Source organism: Crocodylus porosus, unplaced genomic scaffold (assembly GCF_001723895.1).
Source record: "Crocodylus porosus isolate Cpor-Errol unplaced genomic scaffold, CroPor_comp1, whole genome shotgun sequence".
In the NCBI taxonomy this organism is placed as follows: Eukaryota; Metazoa; Chordata; order Crocodylia; family Crocodylidae; genus Crocodylus; species Crocodylus porosus.
In genome coordinates, this window is record NW_017728931.1 from 116451996 (window position 1) to 116459895 (window position 7900).

General features: G+C 37.7%; 1 long non-coding RNA gene across 1 annotated transcript in view; it reads right to left on the reverse strand.

Moving 5' to 3' along the window:
• LOC109315688 overlaps window positions 1–7900 on the reverse strand; it is a 69039-nt gene that overhangs the window by 1253 nt on the left and 59886 nt on the right. The window contains exons 2-3 of the long non-coding RNA XR_002102585.1: window positions 6147–6360; window positions 1781–1854 (exon numbers count right to left, since the gene is read on the reverse strand). This is a non-coding gene — a long non-coding RNA (uncharacterized LOC109315688). The remainder of the gene's footprint in view (window positions 1–1780; window positions 1855–6146; window positions 6361–7900) is intronic.

Below are 7900 nucleotides of genomic sequence, written 5' to 3' on the forward strand. Positions count from 1 at the left end.
CCCGGAACCTTCTTTTTACCCCCTATGTATTTAAAGAAGGACTTCTTATTGTCCTTAATCTGGGAAGCTAGCCCTAATTCCATCTCTGCCTTGGCCTTCCTGACTGCCCCCCTACATCCCCGAGCGACTGCAGTATAGTCATCCTTGGTGATGTCCCCCTCTTTCCATTGGGTGTACCCCACCCTTTTGGCAAGGAGACATTTCCAGATCCTCTTGGTGAGCCATGGAGGCTTGTGTGCCCCCCTGCTCCCTTTGATCCTCGTTGGGATTACCTTCCTTTGGGCTTGGAGGATCATGTCCTCCAAATAGTGATTTGGTATCAGTGAATACTGGTGTAAAAGATGTAGACAAAAATGATCGATGACAGCAAGATAAAAATAATTTCTGTGTTTTGCTATTTCCTTTTAAAATATCAGAGCTCAGAATACCTAGTAAAACATACTGTAATCATGGTTCTCATCTTCACCAGTGTTATCATCTTTGCATTTAATCATTTTTACTCTAAGAGGAACAGATAAAATTAACTAACCTATGCACCAATGATTCATGATATCTCAACTTTTTCAACATTAATTGTTGTAAGGCCCTGTTTTTTACTACATAAACAACCAGATTTAAAATGGTTATTGCTGTCACTGTAGCAGTCTTTCTTCTACCTGTCCATAGGGAATTACATAGGACATGTCACCATGTAAGAACTACAATGTTCACTACTGACTCTCCTAAAGACTGCTGCTCTTCTCTCTTGTGTGTAAAAGGTACTCATTAAACAGAGTAATTATTTAGGGAGCTTTTTCAAAAGCAGTCAGCACTAGCATCAGTAAGCATAAATTGCATAGAACTCCCACAGATTTTAAAGTTAGACCAACTTTGAATGCTTCTGAAAGTATCGCTATTCATTTTTAGTAATTTTGTTCTGAAGCTGATCCCTGACTGTAATATAAATAATAGAAACACTAAATAAAATTTGTAATTTCCCTTTTGTAAGTGTGTCAGAAACTTTGGCTCAATTTTAGTGTCAGAATATGCACACACAAGTCTCATTATTTTCAAATATTTCTGTATATAACACATCCGACAGCAAACTTCATTTCTACAACTGTCTGCATCTAAGGCTGCTAACTGAAGTTAATTTACAGACATGATAGGGCCCAATCCACAGCCCCAACAATTGCACCTCCTGCCACGTCACACATGCATGACTGGGCATGTGATTTTGGGATCAGAGATTAGATCCCAGTCATGTCTTACTTTCCAATGTAGGGGATGCTTCAGCTGGGTGGCACTCATAGTTTGTACTCATCCCTGTAACAGGGACCTGTAAAAGCCACATGTGCCACCTGGCTGCAGTTTTGATAATCACCTGTCAATCAACCAGTTTCAGATCCCAGCCCCAGCCCCAGCTGATAATCAATTGATTGTCAGGCACCCAGCTTTCAGTGTTGTGATGCAGGGGGACTCCAGGATCACAATCCTGGGCTGTACTTGCACTGGTAAATAAGGTGTGACGGGGATTTAATTCCCCAGCCCAAAATTGCATATCCTGCCATACACATGTGCATAGTATGAGGCATGATTGTTGGGATTGTAGATCAGATCCCATCACTCCTTTAAGTGAAGGTCTGTCAGGAGCTTAAACAGAACACCAACAGACCCAGGCTATGTAATATGGAAGGTGGACCTGACAGTAACAATGTACATAGGGCACGCGTCGTTGGATTTAAATCTTTTCTTATCTGTCTTTATACACTAATAAAAAAAACTTAGGAAGACTTCTTACATTTTGCAGTTTTAGCAACAGTCTGAATTGTTCAAGAGAATAAACAGTTTAGGGTTGTTATCTTCTACAACCACCTAGCAGATGGGAGACACAGTCTGAAATGTCTTGATTTCCTAGTAGTAGCTTATTGCTAATGTTTTCTGTCATTAGAGCCACTGTGGGCTCAAGACGAGGCAAACAATAAACACAATTTAAAATAAACACGTTTTATTAAAGTCAACACCAAATTAAGTCATATTTAAAATCTATCCCAGAGTAGCAAAGGCTTTCCTCTTCACATTGTGCTTCATAATGCACCCTGAGCAAAAGTGCAAAACCTGAACTGGCTCACTCCTTAATTACATATATTAATCATTTTAAATTGTCTCAATCAGTAACAACAAATACTACAGCTCCCCTAGAATAACATCATAATTAGCATTGCAATATTTAAAGCCCAAACAAACAAATGAGTAATGAAACCATTTAGCTTTCCTTTCAGTGTTTCAATTTATAATCAGTTAAGAATACTTACTTGCTTACTCTAAGTGAAATAAATGGAAAATGAAAATGGTATTTTATAAAGAGTGTGTTCAGAGCATTGAAATATAAAACAGAAAACAGAAGCAGAGCAGAAAAAAGTCCAGTTAGGCACCATATGTAATGAACTGTTTGAACTGGGGAAGTTTAGAGAGACAAATACTGCCTAGACAAATTACAGCATCTTCACTATTCCAGTAGACTATTGGGCATGGAAGCCCTGTAAAGGAACAAAGTTGGATTTCTTATTGTTTTATTGGCATGATTTCATGGAATGGGGCAGTGTGGGGTGGGATAAGAAAAAAAAAATCAGCTATGAAGAAATAAGTAGAAGGGTCCAAAGCCCCAAAGAAAAAGATGAAAATGTTGTATCTCATTCTGGTAGTCCAAAGAACCACTTTAAAAACAGACACAAGGAAAAGATAAATCATAGCTTGTAGTTTTTTTGTTTTGATATAATTTGGTTTAAAGTATTGAATATAATACATTACATTATATTAGTACATGTGATTTAGTGTATTTTGTAAAAATAATGAAGCATTAAGACTCCCTATTGCCTGATCTGCTATTAAGTCTGCTGAAAAGTAAAGTGACACAGGTTGGCAAATCAGTGAAGTGAGAATTAATAAGCTTCTTCTGCAGTGATCAACAGCTGCCCTGCTTCTCTCATTTGCAGATCCACAGCTACCTTAAACATTTTGTGATCTTAGTCTTACAGTGCCCATCCCATCATGTGAAGAACTCCCTGGAAAACAATGCAAAGCCAGTGCCTAAGGGCTCACTGTATCAGGTCCAGTTGCATAAAAATTGTTTTAAATGAAAATCATCTTGCTTTTTGCTCTCCCAGTCATTCATTCCAGTCCTTCTTCCCACAGGTCCAAGATAATCTTAGAAATAAAAATGTATTTGATAACACTGCTAATATTCAAATCTTCCCTTTTCTGTTCCTCTCCTTCAGCATTATATTCAAAACCCAGGTGCTTTCTCAGTTCTATTAAAAAGAAATATTTAAATGGAGAAATTCTCCTGTACCAGAGTTAGTTCTCAGCTGACTTTGTGTGCACTGATTTTTAATAGCCTACTCCAGGGGTTGATCACATAACAGCATCCACTGATACAGTCAGTATTCTCTTGGTTCCATATGACTAGAGCATCCAGAGGAATGCCACATAATCCTATTTAACCATACAGATTTAATAGAATCATTTGGCATTATATTAATATATCACTGTAGGCATACATTAAAAGTGTATGGGGATTTTCCAATGATTTAGATACTGATCTTAAGATTTACAAAACATTTTGTGGAAATATATTAGTTTTATTGGAATTTCAAAACCAGAGAGAGAGAGGGAGAGGGATGAGTGGGGTTAAACCAATTCAGTAGCTGAGTCAGGTAGAGCTGAGACTTGATCTGCGATTTTCTTACCCAAGTGCCCTAGCCACCTGGATACAGAAGAAGTCATTCCTAACCTCTTGCTTTGCACCAATGAATGAATGTACATATAAAGTAGAAAAATTCCAATAGAAAAATCTTAAGCGATTGTCATAATAACCTTGTAATTAAGACATTTACCTAGCATTTGAGTGATGCAAGTTCAGTTCCCTGCTCTGAAGCCCTCTTTTCTGTAAAAGCTGTTTCACTGCATAAATGTAATTCATTGGACCAGCTGAAAAGGTCTGACTATCAGACAAAGGAAGTATTTGTACCCAGATTTTCTAAATCACAGGTTAGTGCCCTGATCATGGTCTGTTGGGGATGGCATTCCTTTTCTCATTCTTTTTCAACTTAAAAAAAAACAAAACAAAACTTAAGAAGTCTCAATTTCATCCAAATGATAAGATGACAATTCTTTTTGAAATCTTGGAATTTTTTATAGAATGTGAATGTCTCTCTCTCGCAGATATGACACCACTTAATAGTAAAATGTGCCTGGCACATAATAAGATACTGTCCCAAAGACATTAATATCGAATAACTAAGAAAATCATATGTAATATAATAGACAATAAAGATTTGCATGTGTTCATTGTGAGCCCAATCCATGAAACAAATGAATTGTCCTCATAATGAACAAGATTTACATCAGGCCCTATAATTGGAATTTCCTAAGGAATTGTGTTTGTAGAGATATCTGTAGTTGCAGATCCTCAGGGAGTATCAATCACCAAATCTTTACTGACTTTAACAGAGGCTTTTACTCCAACTCTAGTAAGGGTTTTAAGAAGAAATGAGGGTAAAAATGTAAACAAGTCTTACTTGATAATACCTAAGAGGTCTGACTTTATAAAGAACATTTGAGCTAGGGACAAGGAATTTGATTATACTGAGAAGGCCTTTTAACTTAATGTGTAAACCATCATACATTTTCAGAGACAATATCAAATTTCATTGCGTCTCAGTGAGACATCAAAATGGAACTTTCAACTAAATGTGAACCACTGGTCCTAGATTGACACCTGCTCAGAGAAGCATTATGGAAGTACAGATTACCAAATTTCATAAAAACCTCAGCTAGTTAGGGCTTCAATACTGCATTAGTGTCTGGGCAGGTGAGTAGCAGCCATGAATCCCAAAGCTGTTCTTATGTGGTTGTGTATTAAAGGAGCCCAAAACTGAACAGAACTCCCCAAAGTCCATGATCTCCTGTGTTCTAATAAGAGGATGCAACATCACGTTACCTGGCATCATTACCATGGGCAATAGACTTCCTAAGCTGGAGTGATATAGTGATATAGGCACATCCATGCTCATTAAATTAGTGCCATGAGAATGTCTGTTAATTAGCTCAGCTGAGAGGTGGAGATAATTAGCCTGGGTACAGTGCCTTAGGATCTGCCATGGGCTACTTTCTAAGTGGGAAGAAACATACCTGCCTTCACACAACATTGCACCCAGTTCTGTGTCTCAGCCAAACTAATTAGCCCCTCCACAGCCCTGCACTAGTGCCTACAACAACTGGAAACAGAAGTGACGTAAACTTGCAAGGTCTGTGGACCATTAGGGCTGTGACCCAGCTTTTTACGTTTGAATGTTTATCCTTTATTTTAACTCTGTCTGATCACAGCTGGTACCAAGTGATAAGGAGAAGCAGAGAGAAGTAGGAACCTAGGAGAAGATGGGAAATGTTTAGGTCAGAATAAGGAAGTTAACAGAACAATCTGTTAGTCATCCCATATGCCTATATACTAATCTAAAAAGTGTGAGAAATAAGAAAAAAGAACTAAAAGCCAAAATGTGAGACTGTCTGAAATGGTTCTGAGATAGCTGACTGTCTTAAGTTTAAAGTCTGTCTCATGTGAGACTTCATGGAAAAGTTAACATGGCTGGAATACCAATATGGGTGAGCATAGCTTGTTTATGAGGCAGGGGAAAATGACAGAAATATTCTTCTATACATATATTTTATATTTATTCATTTGATCTATATGCTGCCCTTTCTTAATAAAAACTCAGGGTATCTTACAGTAAGAGAATAGAATAACTTATAAAACAGGAGAATGAACAGGAGGAAAACACCTTCGAAGGCACTACCCCCCTAAAAAATATCCCAGCCTAGCTTTGTTTGCTAAATGCCTGTCCAAATAGAAAAGTCTTACAGTGTTTCTGAAAAATGCCCAGGCTCAGGTCCTGGCAGGCCTCAAAAGAAAGGCAGTTCTAGAGCTGAGGAGCAGCTTCTGAGAACAACTTCCCACATGTTTTCACTAAGTGAACTTGGCATATTAATGGTACTTGCAGGAGGTTACACTTGGCTGATCTTAGAGACTGCAATACATCATATGGGAGAAAATCCCCAAAGTCATAGGGTCCAGTTCATTAAGGGTCTTTTAAGTCAAAAATCAGTACCTTGAATTTCACTTAGAAAACTATTGGGAGCCTGTGTAGACTCTGTAGCACTGGAGTTATGAGCTTCCGGCAACCCAACCTGGACAGAAGGCAAGTTCCTGTGTTATTCACCAGCTGCAGCTTCTAGACAGTCTTCAAGGGTCGCCCCATGTAGAACACATGCATTAGACATATACATAATTGTTCTGAGGTCCAGAACAAATGTTGAATATCTCTGGATTAAGATAAAAGGAGGAAACAAGAAGAGCAAGGTCATGGTATCAACGACAGACCAGTAAGGCAGGAGGAGGAGGTAGATACAATGTTAAAAAAAATGTAGGGCCAGATTCTATTTCACCCATTAGACATGTAAGTGATTCTACTCATCCCTCCTTAAATACCTGAATAACTGTGCCAACAGATACCTTTTAATGTAGAAATTCTTATAGTGTCTAAACTGTACTTTTAACACTATTCATTCCATCGAGGAAGAGCACATATCAACTGCAGAGGCTTACTCAGCCTGACGAAGGGTTTTTAAACCCAAAAGCTTGCTAAAAAAATCTTTTTTCCAACTATTTAAGTTAGTCTAATAAAAGATATCAGATTCACCCAAAGAACCTTGTCTGCCTATGTCCTTAGACCAACACGACTACAACCTATACCCTAAAAGAGTAGAAAGAGCATTTTTGCCAGTATAGTACATCCCAGTTTTCCTACACTGATAAACTGAGTATCTTGTAAACATAGCCTTAGTCGAAATAGCCATTAAGGGTAAATCTACATGGGAAAATGTAGTTTCTTACTGGCATACCCTAAGTTGCTATAACTGTCCCTAAGAGTGGGCAGAAAAGATGGCTTTAATTACCCCATGCTAGACAGTATGAAGTCAGCTCTGCTGAGCATTGAGCCAATATTTTACAACAGTCATGTTATTTTCCTGTCTGTCACTGTAATAATCTCTACCATATACAATATAGAGCTCAGCTCCAGATATTTTCACCATGTTCGTGTAGCCTTGGTGATATAAACAAGTGAATCTCCCTCCCCTGTAATTTTCTTTTCATATCCCAATCGCCAGTACTGTATTGCTTAATCAAATACCATAAGACCCACAATTAAGCTTCTAATAACTGTACAACAATTAGGAAAAACAGATGGGAAAGTAATTTAGTTCTCCGATGTTTTCCTCAGGTATTTTAAAATATAAGCATCTAAGGAGAAAGAATAAATTTTAGTTTTAACATTGATGCCAAAAACATTAACATTCCATCACAAGAAACAATTATTGGCAATTCTAACAAGTCAAGAATGCAAATATTATGTTGTTCTTATTCCCCATAACCTCTATTTTATAGAATAAAGTAGGTCAATCCTTTTTAAGGGTGCCAAATAAATATTTGTCAAACTTTTATTTTCAATTAAATAATTTTCTACTCCAATTTATTAGCTGACTCATCTGTAGACCAAATCTGTTGCCAGGTTAATTTGAATTGTGGCTGTTGTAAGACTGGGACAGTAATAAAGCCATTTTCAAGAGTAAGTTAAAAACTTTATGATCTCCACTAGCTGGAAATGGAAGCAAGATAAATGCAGACTAGAAATAAAGTATTTTTTCCACCAATAGCAGTAATTAACCTACCAACCTCACCCTTTTGACTTTGATGACTTATCCACTGGAAAGGTAGAATCAGGAGTGACCAGGAATAACGGTCACAAGCTGGCGGAGGGTAAGTTTAGATTAGATATTAGGAGGCGCTACTTCACAGTCAGGG